The sequence below is a fragment of the Trachypithecus francoisi genome, unplaced genomic scaffold, assembly GCF_009764315.1.
Source record: "Trachypithecus francoisi isolate TF-2019V2 unplaced genomic scaffold, Tfra_2.0 Contig01474, whole genome shotgun sequence".
Lineage (NCBI taxonomy): Eukaryota > Metazoa > Chordata > Mammalia > Primates > Cercopithecidae > Trachypithecus > Trachypithecus francoisi.
The window spans coordinates 15,706,550-15,720,653 of NW_022681435.1; the positions used below are offsets into that span (position 1 = coordinate 15,706,550).

Sequence of the window (14,104 nt, forward strand, 5' to 3'; positions counted from 1 at the left end):
CAAGATCGTGCCACTACACTCCAGCCTGGGCAATGACAAATAAATAAAGAAATAAATAAATTCAGCACCAGAGGAGTAAAACTTTGGTAGAGGATTGGGAGACCCAGCCAAAACCAGCACACACCTTCTTTCATCAGGCACTTGGAAGAGAAGGATGGAAATGACCAAGCCTTTTCTCGTTCACATCCCTTGAGGTTCATATCTGAGAGTAGAGAGGAGCTGAGATGTCAGTCACATGTGTGATGGTGATTTTAAACTGGGCTTGGCATGAGTCTTCCAAATGGAAAATTATCACAAAACTAGAGAGGGGTTCATCCAAGTGTTAAATAGAACGGGACCTGACAATTTTCTTACAGCAATTTTGGGGAAAGAATTGAAGAAAAATTAACTTCATGTATGTTTGTATCCCATGGAATTTGGAACATTAAGCCCATTACCAAAGTGAGAATATATAGTAAAATTGGAAATGACAAAACAAATATTTTGTAGCAGTATAAAAATGATCCATTTTAGAAGTTTTAGTTTGTGTATCTTATGTATATCTCTGCTAGCTAGGAGCCTCTGTAATAAAAATTATTCTACAAAATAAGAAACTATATGAAAAAGGAGGAAGTCAAAAAAGTTATGTAAGAAATATGAGTTCTGTAATTTAAAAGAACCTTTAAATACAGTAATTCACTAAATGCTGTTCTTTTAAAAATTATTTATTATTTTTATTTGTTTAAGTTTTAAGTCCAAGGGTACAAATGCAGGTTTGCTACATAGGTAAACTTGTGTCATGGGGGGTTTGTGGCACACAGATTATTTCATCACCCAGGTATTAAGCGTAGTAGCCATTAGGTATATTTTCAGATGCTTTCCCTCCTCCCACCCTCCACCCCCCAGTAGGCCCCAGTGTGTGTTGTTTTCCATGTGTTCTCATCATTTAGCTCCCACTTATAAGTGAGAAAATTTAGTATTTTGTTTTCTGTTCCTCTGTTAGTTTGCTAAGGATAACGGCCTCCAGCTCTACCCATGTCCCTGCATGAACCTATATCTAGAAAACACCCATAGTCACAGCCCAAAACCTTCTTAAGCTAATAAACTTCAACAAAGTCTCAGGATACAAAAAATCAGTGTGCAGAAATAACTAGTATTCCTATACACCAACAACAGTCAAGCTGAGAGCCAAATCAGAAATGAACTGTCATTCACAATTGCCACAAAAGGAATAATTGCTGTTCTTTAATGATACAGTAATGTTATTTGATGGTAGAGTTTTGAGGCCCCATCTATCTCAGAAGACTCATTCTTTTTACAAAATGTAATCTTAGAAAGCCACTCTCTTGAAAGCTGTTTCAGCCTCTTTGGAAGGAATGGGCATCTATCTTTTCATAGCATTGGGACAGACTATGAAGCACTCACTTGTCTGCTGATTTCCTCTCCTGGTCTTTGCTTTTCTTGGCTACTGCTTTCTTCTGATCCCTTGTAACACTGGAGTCCTTGTAACTTAACTCCGTTCTGCTCGGTGAACTGCAGGTGCCGTTCAAAGCTCAAGAAAGTCTTCCCTCCAGATTGTGATAATAAGTTTGCAGAATAGACTTGCTTAATTACAACAGTGCCTTAGCAGGCATGCAGGTTTTACTCATGCTTGCCTAAACAAAATTTAGAAATGAAAAGGGTTAGAGATGCATTAGTCTTTGTGGTTTTTTCATACTGGTTGTGGCATCTCCGTCATTAATTGCTTTCCTTTAGTGATTAATATAATTTTTCCATCCATTAATCTATATGCCAAACTGGGTTTGTTCACTTGACTAACTTAAATATCTACATATTTTTATTTTTTAAATTAGCAAAGATGTTTAACAGTTTAACAATTAATCCTAATGTTTTCTTTATCTGTTGTCTCAGAAAGCAAGAAGTTGAGGGATCCTGCTCTTGATGGATATCATTGTAACCCTAATATATATTGAATTATTGTTCACTTAATTTATAAATCATAAGGCCTGAGTCTTTCCATAAAAAATTAAATGTTCAATAGGTCTCTAAAATCTGAGGCTGGCTGAAATGTTATTCTTAGAAAGCGTTTTGATCAACTGGTTTCTATGTAATATGTATATGTCTCTAAAAGACTCAATGCTTTCTTTGCTTTAAGTAACTGAGATGTTTATTTTATAGAAGGAATCCAAATAAATGTTTCAGCTTCAAATGTCTGTATAGAGATCTTCAGTTGATTTATTTTTGCTGATGGGAACGAAGCCTAAATTTAGAAACTATCTTCCTTTCATAGCACTGTCCTAAAATACTTTCAGACATTTTCGGGGTTTGTATTTTGTATTAGTTCAATGAATCAAATAACTAATATGGCAAAATCTAGAAGGCTTTTAAGCTTTGTCTGTCATCAAGTAATACTGAACCATTGCTCCTGGAGGAAATAGAGAGTTGGGTTCTAAGAGCCTCAGGTCACAACATTTTTACCCACGGATCAATACAGAAACTTGTTTTGAGGTGTTTCTATTGAAAAACATCGTATGTAATACATATTCTTGATTCATTAACATTGAACTCACGGCCAGCAGCACTGTAACTCATGCCTGAGCTAAGCTTATCTAATCATATTTCCTCCTTAAGGTGCACCACAGCCTTCTCCTGCTTAGGAGCCCTGGATAGCACTTCAGCACTGTGCTTAGGAGTCATTTAAATGGTGAAATCGCCAAGAAAAAGTGCAAAAATAGGGAAATCATGACTAATAAAGAGACCTCTAGGAAAGACACTTGAGAGCTGGAAGAGGAAGGAAGAGCATCGTCTGCTGGGCTTCAACTGGGAAACTTGTGCGGTGGGTGACTCAGATTTCTCCCTTTCTCTTTCCGAGAAAGTGCACTGAGTATTCATTGGGGGGTTGCAAATGCTTTGTAATGAGCGGGAGAATTTGCAAATACGGGGTCCACTAATAGTGAGGGTCACTTGTCTCTTTACAACAGATCGTTTGCACATCCCTTTGGGATTTGGATTGGGGTGTGTGGAATCAGCTGTTCAGCAGGTGATGTAACAGCAATGCTCCTGGATTCCCAGTGGTTCCCTGGCGAGCAAGGGCAGCAAGTGAGAGGACGTACTGAAAGCCTTGCTAGAAATTTGTCGTGATTTTAGATCTGTTGGATCTAATTATGTATTTTTAATGCTGTCTATATCATATATATGTGTTTTTCTCAGAAATCTATTTTAGTGTGCTTTATGAAGTCTCTTTACAGATAGGAGATTAAAAAAGAAGAAAAGATCCTTTACCCCAGACCATTGAAGAGGCATTGCCTCTTTCAACTGGCCATTTCACTCTGACCCATGGAAGGAGAGTAAAGCCAAGAGGGCATAGGATATCCTGCCGTTGAATCCCCTAATTGTTCCCTGACCCCAAGTCTGTGCCTAAGAAGTGAAGGCTTAATCCTTTTTTGTGCCATTTTGTTCTAAGATCCTTCAGAGGAGTGAAGAAAGGCCTTGTTGACTGTTGGTTCATTGGCTTTGTCTGTCTTAGGAAGACAGAAATTGGTAATGTTCTAGGAATGAAAAAAATTTATCTGGTCAGATTTAAATGACTAGACAAGATGTTCTTTGATTTCATTGAAAATTTAAAAGTAAAATATACAATATATCTTGCCCTAAACACAGTCAGGATGAGATCCATTAAATTTTTCTCTTCCTTCACCTCCTCTACCACTATAAAGTAAAATAAATTTAATAATATAACCTTTGGAAATATTTTCGTGAACAGTCTCCAACTTGCTTTTCTTTCTTTACCTCTAGAATGAAATGATGACAAAAGCAAAAAGAATATGTGTATATGTGTGTATGTGTGTATATATATATATTTTTCCACAAGCTCAAGATCTTCTCACAAGTACTATTTCTCATTAATTTACAATAAACATTTAGTGACCACATTCCATGTTTTAGATGTGGTTCAATAAGTGTCTCCATAATGGTTTTATTGATCAATGACTGTTCAAAGCTGCTTTACAATTTTTTAAATTATTCATTTTCTATCAAGGTCTATAGTCATTATGTATCTGTCTGAATCTATCAAGCATCTATCTAGCTATCATCTATTTATCTATCTAAATGATAGAGAATTTGTGCAGCACTTGCAGGAAGAGATAAATGATTCAAATACATTAGTACATCAGTACAAGCTTGAAAAGTTATACAAGGTAGATGGATGATTATCAATCTATGTGTCATATTGTCCACAAGTGGTCAAAGAATAGAAAAATGTAGTAGATGAGAAGACCAGGCCTCTCTTTGAAGAGTTAAAATAACTTTGTAACATGAAAATCTTGAGTTGGCTGGGAGTCCTTTCCCTTGGCTGGGGGTCCTTTTTTTTTTGTTTACCTGAGAGCCAGCTGGTCAAAGTCCCACTATGTTGAGACCAGACCATTTGAAGGTGGCTCCTTATTTGCCATCACAGAAGAGTAAGAGACTGCAGGATTTTACCTGACCTTCTACTAACAGAGCTAATGATTTTACCTGGCCTTCTGCTAACTGAGCTAATGGTGACATTGGGTTGCTGTTACAGATTAGTCACAATGTGGCCCTTCCTAAATGCAGAGGGCTAGAAAATACGGAGAGCAGATGGAATGTGTGGTGCACTGCCCCTACCACACCACATGAGTGGTGCTGGGGATTAGATTCTGCTTATGAACTGAAAACGTTTTGCAACTGGTACTTAGGTCACTGTGTGGCCTCAATGACTTTCTTTCAGGCATTGGGCAAGTATAGATTACGTCTTTTGGGGATATGAGTTTTTTTATTGAACCCGTTGTTCACTCCATAAAATGCTTTGATTTATGACAGTGATCTTCACAGAACTAGTACTGTGTTTTCAGAATGATGTGCTTGGAAACCTAAACATCCACAGAGGTACTGCAGGAACTCTCTAAGCAGGAAAGGGAGAGATCAAGTGGGCGGGAATATGGCCAGTCTCAACTTCTGGTTCCCTAAAAACATGACATTCTCACCTGCTTTATTCATTGCAGTGATGAGGAAGGTTTTGTTACAAATTTAAAAAGTTTATCCTACTGAAGAATCATTTGAAAACCAATCATATTTTTCAGAAAACCACTTTGATTTGTCACTGAATTGACTTTAAGGTCTATAGTGTAAAAAAATGAAATTTGATGTTCTTGACAACCAGCTTATTTGAAATGTCATTACAATATAAGAACATATGTCTTTGAAAGGCTCTTGTTCAAAATTGAATCCACTTGTGATGAATATCATTATGTATGATAAATAAATCTAGAGATCTAATGTACAGCTTGAGGACTACTATAGTTAAAAATATTGTATTGTGTAATGAAAGTTTGACAAAAGAATAGTTGTTAGGTGCTTTTACCACACACACACACAAAATAACTTTGGGGTGATGGATAGGTCAAATGCTAGACTGTAGTAATCATTTCACTCTGTGTGTGTATATCAGAACGTATTGTTGTACAACTTTAATATATACAATAAAAATAAAGAAACATTTGACCACATATCTGCTTCATAATATTAAAAGAATCTTATTTACTTGATATTGGAGTATTTTAACCATCTAATTCTAGTTTTAAAATTAATTTGTTAAGTTTTATTTTATATATTTATACATGAAAGTTAAATTTTTCATGAATAATTAAATGATACCAATCAAAATCTTAACCAATGAAAACATATTCGTAAGTTAATAATCTCATAGTAATATATGAGATCAATATATCATAGTAAATGCAGATATTATAAAATTTAACATATACACTTGTGTGTTGCTTAACAATGGGATACATTCTAAGAAATGAGTTGTTAGGTGATTTCATCACTGCGCAGACATAACAGTGCACTTACAAAAACCTGGATGGCAGAGCCTACTACACACATAGGCTATATGAGATAGCCTATTGCTCCTACACTACCAACCTGTACAGCGTGTTACTGTACTGAAAACTGTAGGCAATTGTAACAGAGTGATAGGTATTTGTGTATCTACACATAGAAAATGTACAGTAAAAATACAGCATTATAATCTTATGGGACCACCGTTATGTATGTAATCCATCATTGACCAAAACATTGTTATGTGGTATATGACTGTGTGTAACACAGTAAATAAAGAAATCATAAAAATTATAAACTCTTAGGCAGAATAATATGTGTGTCAGGCAGTAAAAATACCTCACAGCGACATGGCTCAAAAGAGTTGAAATAATGAAATCTTATTAAAGCATTTATAATAGATTTGAATGAGCTCTTAAAGAGAATTACCCTTTGGAAAAATGCCATCTCATTCATACCAAACGTAGAGCTTTTACTTTCATTTCAACTCTGTTACATAAATATTTGACAGAAAAGTCTAAATCATTGACAGAAATGACTGTAGTGTTGTTTGAGTCGTTGATGTTTATTTGCCCTGTGAAACACATTTGTTTCCAGTATTTAAAATTTAACTTACACTGGATAAAAATTCTAAATATGGAAGAAAACCAGTTGATAAATAAATCATACTGCCTCTGGCCTTTGAGGAAAACAGTTTTATATTCGGTATCTATTAGAATTTTCTTATTTTTCTCAGGTGTGATTTTAATACATCAATCACAAAGATGTTTAGAAGTAAACTCAATCTATTATTATAGATAAATATTGTGTGTAAGGAGGTAGAATTAATCATTTAGGCAACCAGATAAAGATTCAGATTTAAAATTTTTTTTGCATTTTCCCTTCGGCCTGTTGGCTAATAAACAACTGGCCAAGACCTTTTCTTACCTTAACAAGCTCCTTTAATCCTAGTGACAATCTTTTTGGCAACTAGGAAAGAGGCATGCAGCAGCAGAGCAGTGTGCCTTGAAACATTAACCCATAAGGCATCGTCTCTGAGAGTTTCGTCCCTGGATAGCCTCTGAAAATAAAGTTAGCCTCAAATACTAGAAAGTCATTAGAAATAAAGACAGACACTTTAATGCTTGTTTTGCTTATCTGTGCTTTAATGTGTTAACCCCAAAAGTTAGTGGCTGGAAACATTTCATTTTATTCAACTATTGCCAGGACTGGAAAGCACTCTGCTGGTGTCCCACCCCAGATTTATGGATCTATGGGGTGTTGGCAAAAGGGACAGTCTGAAGGAGCTATGTCCAAGATGGTGGGTTTCTCCACTCACAGAGAACAGGGTTTATCCCTCTCCCTGTCTCATGGAGAAGGCTCCAGCCCCAGGCCCTCTCCCTGTGTCTTAGGCCACTTTTTATATGCCAGTTGGCTCTTCAAAAACAGGAAGCAGAAGCCCTGCATCCAGTTAATTGGTGTGCCTGGGACTGGGATCCCTTCATTGAGTCATATACTGTTGGCCTCAGCAATTCAGAGGGGCTGCGTAGATTCAAGTAGGTGGAGAAATAGACTCCTCCCCTAACGAGAGGGGAGGGCCACATTGCAGAACATGAGATGAGAGAGATTTCTGCAGCTGATGTAAATGAAACCTACCACAATTCCTAGTCTGAAAAAATAAATATTTTAGAGATGGAAATTCTTTATCTTGATATGTCAAATAATTGTTGGTAAGCAAAAAAGCAATTAACCAATAAAACCCTTTAACAAAATTCCATCTACCGCATACATTTTTCAGTTAACATGTCCTTAAAGAAATTTGCTTATCATTAGAAATTCAGAAATTTCAGTGATTAAGATTAGAAAATGAAGGCTAAACATTCACACATTCAACTCAGTTTGAGAAGAGATGATGTTTATGTCTAAGGGACTCTAGAATGCAATACTAATTGGTAGGAAATTTTGAGAGAATGTTTTCTAGAAGGAATTTTAACACAGACATATCCTGTCCATTCTGGTAAGAAGAAAATTTTGTCAAATCATTTTGAATAGAATTTTCGTTGCAGACTTCAGACATTTAAGGCTCTTATATGTTTGTGTGTGTGTATATCCATATCTATCTATATATATCCATATATATGTATCCAAATATATATGTGTGTGTGTGTGCATATATATCCCAGTATCCCCTAAAACTAAACTTTTTTATTAATATATGTTTCATTTATGGAAATATACCTGGTCTTCCTATAAGTATTATTTACTCATTCTCTTTTGGTCTATAAATACCACTTCTTGGATGAATAACACATATGAAGCAGGGAAAATAGGATAAACCTATTTCATAGGTTAAAAGGTTTGAGTTCCTTTTTTAATATGTAATGTAACATTATGATAGTCATTAATATTATAAGTAATAATGTCTACATTCTTCTTTTGCAGAGTATACACATTTCTTGTTCCTTTATGGATATCTTTAAACATTAGCTTTACTAAGAACATATTTATAATTAAGAGTGAATTAGCACAAATAAACTGATCAAGCTGTTGAAAAAATTATACATGTTTAGTTTTTGTTTAATCTGAAGGTACTTTAGAAAACGTTAGGAGAAACAGTTTTAAAATTCATGAAAAGTCTCAGTAAGAATGATAGTAGGCCCAATTAAAACAGTAGTGTGGGTTTTTGTTTTCTATTTTTAAATTTTTCCTATTTCTTCTGTGTGCAGTGATACTCACAGAAGTTCACTGTTTCAGCCTGGGGCATAAATCTGCCATCCTGAATGGAGATCTAAAATGTATTCTGGAAACTTATTTTGTGTACTTTCTGAAACTTGAAATTTAGTGTTTTTGATCAAATTGTAATACCAGTGGCTGCACCGATATTTTGTTGAATGTTTTATTTTATTCAAATCTATCAAATGAAACTTTACACAGCGAAGTCTGGAAATACTAATTTTCACTCAACAAATGTGGTGGTTAGGTCTCTCCAGGCTAGTTTTTTATTCCATGAAGGAATTTTTATTGGTAAATCCTAAACTTGCCACAGTATACTTTTCTTTTTAACTAACAGTGTTAAGGAAATTTACTTTAACAATAGCGTTGGTTTCATTTTAAAGTTTGCATTTCTATGAGTGTTTGCTATAGAAATACCATCTGCAGTTTATATGCACCTATTTTCCTGTTCGATGTTTTGTATTTTTCTTCATTCCTTATTTTTCACCCCCTTTCTTTCTTCTTTCTATTGTATGTTATTAATGATCTACTTTCTGTTCCACTTGAGGGTTGTGAGTTTCCCAACGCTGCCTTTCCTGTCGGGGCCTGTTGGGATAGAAAGACAGGGAAAGGAGGAGAGTGAAGGGAAGACGCACCTGTACGGTGTCAATTGCTGTCTTCATCTCTGATTCAGTGATTTCTGTCTACAATTAGCCTTGGCACTGACAGGATGTGTGCGTGTGTGTGTATGTGTTGGAGGGGTATCATCCTCACTTTTCAATGTCTTGTTACGGTCTTTCAAATTACCTATTTTTCACCTTTCTCTATTTTATAAGTCCAGTGGTCATAAATTTGAGATCAAAGACTGAAAGGGGGCATTTCTAGATTTGAGGAGGTCACTAATATCACAGGCTTCATTGAGGATAACTGGGACAAAATCTGCCCCCAATGTGTGAGGAGCTGGAGGGAACCTGATCTCTGGTTTACTTTCTCCAGGTTTATACTTTGATGTGAGTGGATTATCCTTTTATTCTTGTCATTAATATGAAACAACCAAAAGTCCTGTTTTTAAACTTTTAGTGTTGACTTTTGCTTCCCCCTTCCCCTTGGCATTACTATTTTACTTCATTTAGGATCCTGTTTCTTTTGTTAATTATAGAATAAAATTTAGATTTGTAGGTTTTTCCTTATCCTTCTCTTTCTAATGCATATGGAAAGCCCTGTTCAGATTTTCATGAATTTTATAATTTTGGTCATACACGATTTGGTATATCTTAGGTTGATATTTTCTTGGCTGACACAAGTTAATATTTCTTTAGAAGATGATGGAAAAAAACAGCAGTATTTTTTCCAATATATTTCCTTTAAAATACATCAGGAAGAACAGTTTTGAAGTGGTGAATATTTTTTGGAGACAAAACTTTTTTAAAAAGAACCTTATCTTTACATAAATACAGTTTTTAGACAAATTCTGCCATATTCAATGCAATATTGTGGGCTGCCATGTCACAGTTTTACATATTCACAAGACATGCCAATTGTTCATAATCTGAGATTGCTCGAGAATCAGATTTTGCAAAAGAATTGTCTTGATATATTTTCTATTTTAAGAGTTTTAGAATGTCTGAAGAAAAAAAAAAAAAAAGCAAAGCAAACTTCTTGCTGTAATGGATGAATGCTCTGTTTGCATTGATTTTGACCTCTTGCCAGTGGTGAAATGCCAGACCTCACAAGGACATCATTAGACAGCAGTCACAGCTCATGCCACCATCAGGAGGAACTCTAGTCCACATTGTTTTAACTGGCAAACTCAATTCCTCACAAAGGCAAGAACCAATTTGGCTAAATTTGAATTGTTATATAAATACATGGTTGATAGGATATTCAAAATTTAGAAAGAAAAAACTTTAACACTGGACTGTGGAAAGTTGAAGATAATAATTATGAAAAAATGTTTCAAGTTTAGAAGGAGTTTTAATAAATTTGTAAAATGACATGCCTTTTAGGGAAATCTGATTCATTAATATATGCCTGTTAGCATATACTTAAGCTAGAAAATACTTTTATATTAATGTAATATGAACTATTCACTTAAAAAAAATCTTAAGATCAAAGACAAAAGTTATGACCATCTACATACTAATATCATAATTTCCCAAGTATTTGATTTACCTCCATTATGTGCAACTAAAAGAAGCAAAAAATATATATATAACTAATTATATTTAGTTTTATTTTTTTAAATTAAATAAAAACATTTTGAGGTAAATGTAATAAAATTGTGAAGTGTTTTTATTTAAACCTTGTATTGGGCTTTATATTCAACTTTAGCAAATTTGATCTGCTAATTTCCAAGTGGGTTGAATTTTGCATATGGGTGATATGTGCGTGTGCTTATTTCTGTCATGAATTTCACAAGAGTGACTCACGTCTCATTGTGAATGCTCTTAGAAGGCCGCAGTCCCTGAGCGTTTGCTGCAGGCAGTGGAGGAGCAGATGGAGTTAATTAACATTAACCAATGGCACGGTATATACTAAACATTCAGTAAGTGTTTTCTACGTTATCTACAATGGCATGGTATATACTAAACATTCAGTAAGTGTTATCTACATTATCTACAATGGCGTAGTATATACTGAACATTCAGTAAGTGCTATCTATTAATAGGAATAATAAACATAATGAAAGGAAAATAGTTTAAATTAACCAACCAATGTTATCAGTGCAGAACATCTATGGAGTTTACTTAGATGATTAATAAATGCTTTTACTGGCTTATCTAGAGGAAATGTGTAATTTTTGCACTTTTCCATCTTGATTGGTTAAAATGCCCTTCACAGCAGAAAGCTAACTTTTGAAGAATGATATTGCCTGTCATTTTCTAATATAATAAATACATCTTTGTATACATAAAATAGTTTCTTTTATGCATCGTTGTATTCCTTCTAGGTAACATAGCTCTAGGCATTGAAAGAATGTTTTCTAAAAATCAGTAAAAGTACTTAGAGCTAAATTTCAGATTCTGAAATGTTGTCTCATCACATTTGTATTGTATGTCCTATGTATGATATGAGTCTGATCATAAATTTGTGAAATGTTTAGCTTGTTAGCAGTGCGTTTCCTAAGGAAGAAACAAGAATCTGTGCTGAATATTAATTCCAGGCATGAGTGAGGGTTTTCCAAATTGCAATAGTCATTTAGCAGGCTGTTATTTGACACAAGACTATGGCCTTGGAGATTGTTTATTGTATCTGCTGACTTGGGATTTTGTTTAGAATAGGTTGCCCAGGAAAGTTTCTGAACATGCTGTCTTAAATATATAAATCATCTTTTTCCTTAACTGTGCTATCTAAATATATAAATCATGTTTTTTGGCCAACTGGCTAGACATTACCACTGAGTAAATGGCAATCAATGTGCAGAGAACCAAAAGAATATTAAATATAAGTATTTCCAATTGAGAGCTCAGATAGTTTTATTATGGCTATATCTGTTACAAAGTGTTCATTCTCAAATCTGTCTTTTTGAGAAACTAATTGTATGCCAGCAGCAGATAGAAAACTGAAGAAATTAGTAGAGTGAATCTACAATTCTAATTGTTATCCTATTTGCAGAAAATGCATGTAAAAAGACTAATGTACCATATCGACTTATTGAAATATACACTAGGAACCATAAAAATCACAATACTATTTATATGAAAACAAAGTGCTATACAATCGTTAATTTTAAATTTATGGATATCATACACAATGTAAAATAATGTGAAATGTCACCTTATGAGACAACAAAATACAATATTGCTTCTGCAGAGACTGTACAGTCTGTATCTGCAAGCTCCAATTCTAATAAATCCCTTATTTTTTTTAAAATTTTTTATTTTATTTTATTTTATTTTTCTGACTTTCACTTTAGGTTCAAGGCATAGATGTGCAGGCTTGTTCTATGAGTAAACTGCCCGTCACGGGGACTTGATGTACAGATGACTTTGTCATTCAGATACTAAGCATACTTCCTGATAGCTAGTTTTTCAATCCTCACCCTCCGTCCTCACATTGTTCCCTTCTTTGCATCCCTGTGTAATCAATGTTTAACTCCAACTTAGAATATGAAGAATTTGGTTTTCTGTTTGTGCATTAATTCACTCAGGATAATGACCACCAACTGCATTCATGTCGCTGCAAAGGACATGGTTTCGTTCTCTTTTATGGCTGCATAGTATTCCATGGTGTAGATGTACCAAATTTTCTTTACCCACTCCACCATTGGTGGACTTTGTTATCGCTTTGGATTTTTAAGGATGGTGTAAGAAATACTCAAAACGAATGTTTCCTTTTCTTGATTATTTAGCTTCAAACCCAGCTCTATCATTTACTACCTGTGCTTTTTCCTTTTTAAATGAGAATAGTAATACTACCTGCCTTATATTTAAGAATCTTAAATGAAAATATAAACTTATTGTCACAGCAAATGCCCTCAAAATATTAGCTATCACATCTATATAAACATCATGATGATGTCATGCTATGACAGTCACAAACAATATTAAGATGTTTCCAAACCCTCCCAGGTGAAGTTTATAATCTCTCTATATCAACATAGAAGCACAATATTCATATTAATCTTTGAGTAGCACTTTAAAAGATTATAAAGTATTTTAAAAGACATTACCTTATTTAATCTCTTTTGTAAACTTACACGTTTGGCATGGCTAATTGTATAGTTTTTTTCTAAGAAGTAAGGGAGGTTCAAACGGGCGGTAAACCACAGCCTGTCCAACAATGCCCAGTGTTTAGTGGCCAAGACATGGTTATCCATGTATTATAACTGTCGTTCTCATAGTGTGGTTCCCAGACCAAGAGCACTAGCATTGCCTGAAAACTTGTTAGAAATTCAGATATTCAGCCTCACCCAGACCTGCTCAGTCACAAACTCTGGGAGTGAAACACCATAATCAGATTTTTTAGCCACTCTAGGGATATTAATACCTGCGAAAATTTGAGAATCATTGCACTAGACAAGGCAACTAAGGATAATATCTGAAATATGAGCAATACTCAATAATTATCATTTTTTCAAAATCATAGAGATACATATATGAAATTAGTATGCCTATCTTTTAGAAACCATTTATATATAAGCATTTTGATATCTCCTAAATTTGTGAATATATTTACAAATAATAGAAAATTACAAGCAACAAATAGGAAATTTTTTTTGTGGCTTTTTTCTTGCCACACCCATAATGATTTTATTTTATTTTATTCCAGCTTTATTGAGCACTCATTGACAAATAACATTGTATATATTTAAGATGTACAATGTGGTGATATAATATGCATATACATTGTGAAATGATTACCATAATAAAGCAGATTAACACATAATCATGCATTCAGATAGCGATTATATTCACACATGCCATTTTACTTCAAAGGAGAGTAACCTGGGGTCTGTTTCATGAATGTTAAAGTTCTACATAAAATGACTGAAACCTAAAATCTAAATGAGATATTTTGTCTTCTAATATCAATAAATTTGGCAAATATAAAAGTATTTTTTGTCTTGCAC

General features: G+C 34.3%; 1 protein-coding gene across 1 annotated transcript in view; it reads left to right on the forward strand.

The window, feature by feature from the left end:
- Window positions 1-14,104, forward strand: part of DOK6 (docking protein 6) — a 429,154-nt gene that overhangs the window by 72,634 nt on the left and 342,416 nt on the right. The gene's annotated exons all lie outside the window — the stretch shown is intronic.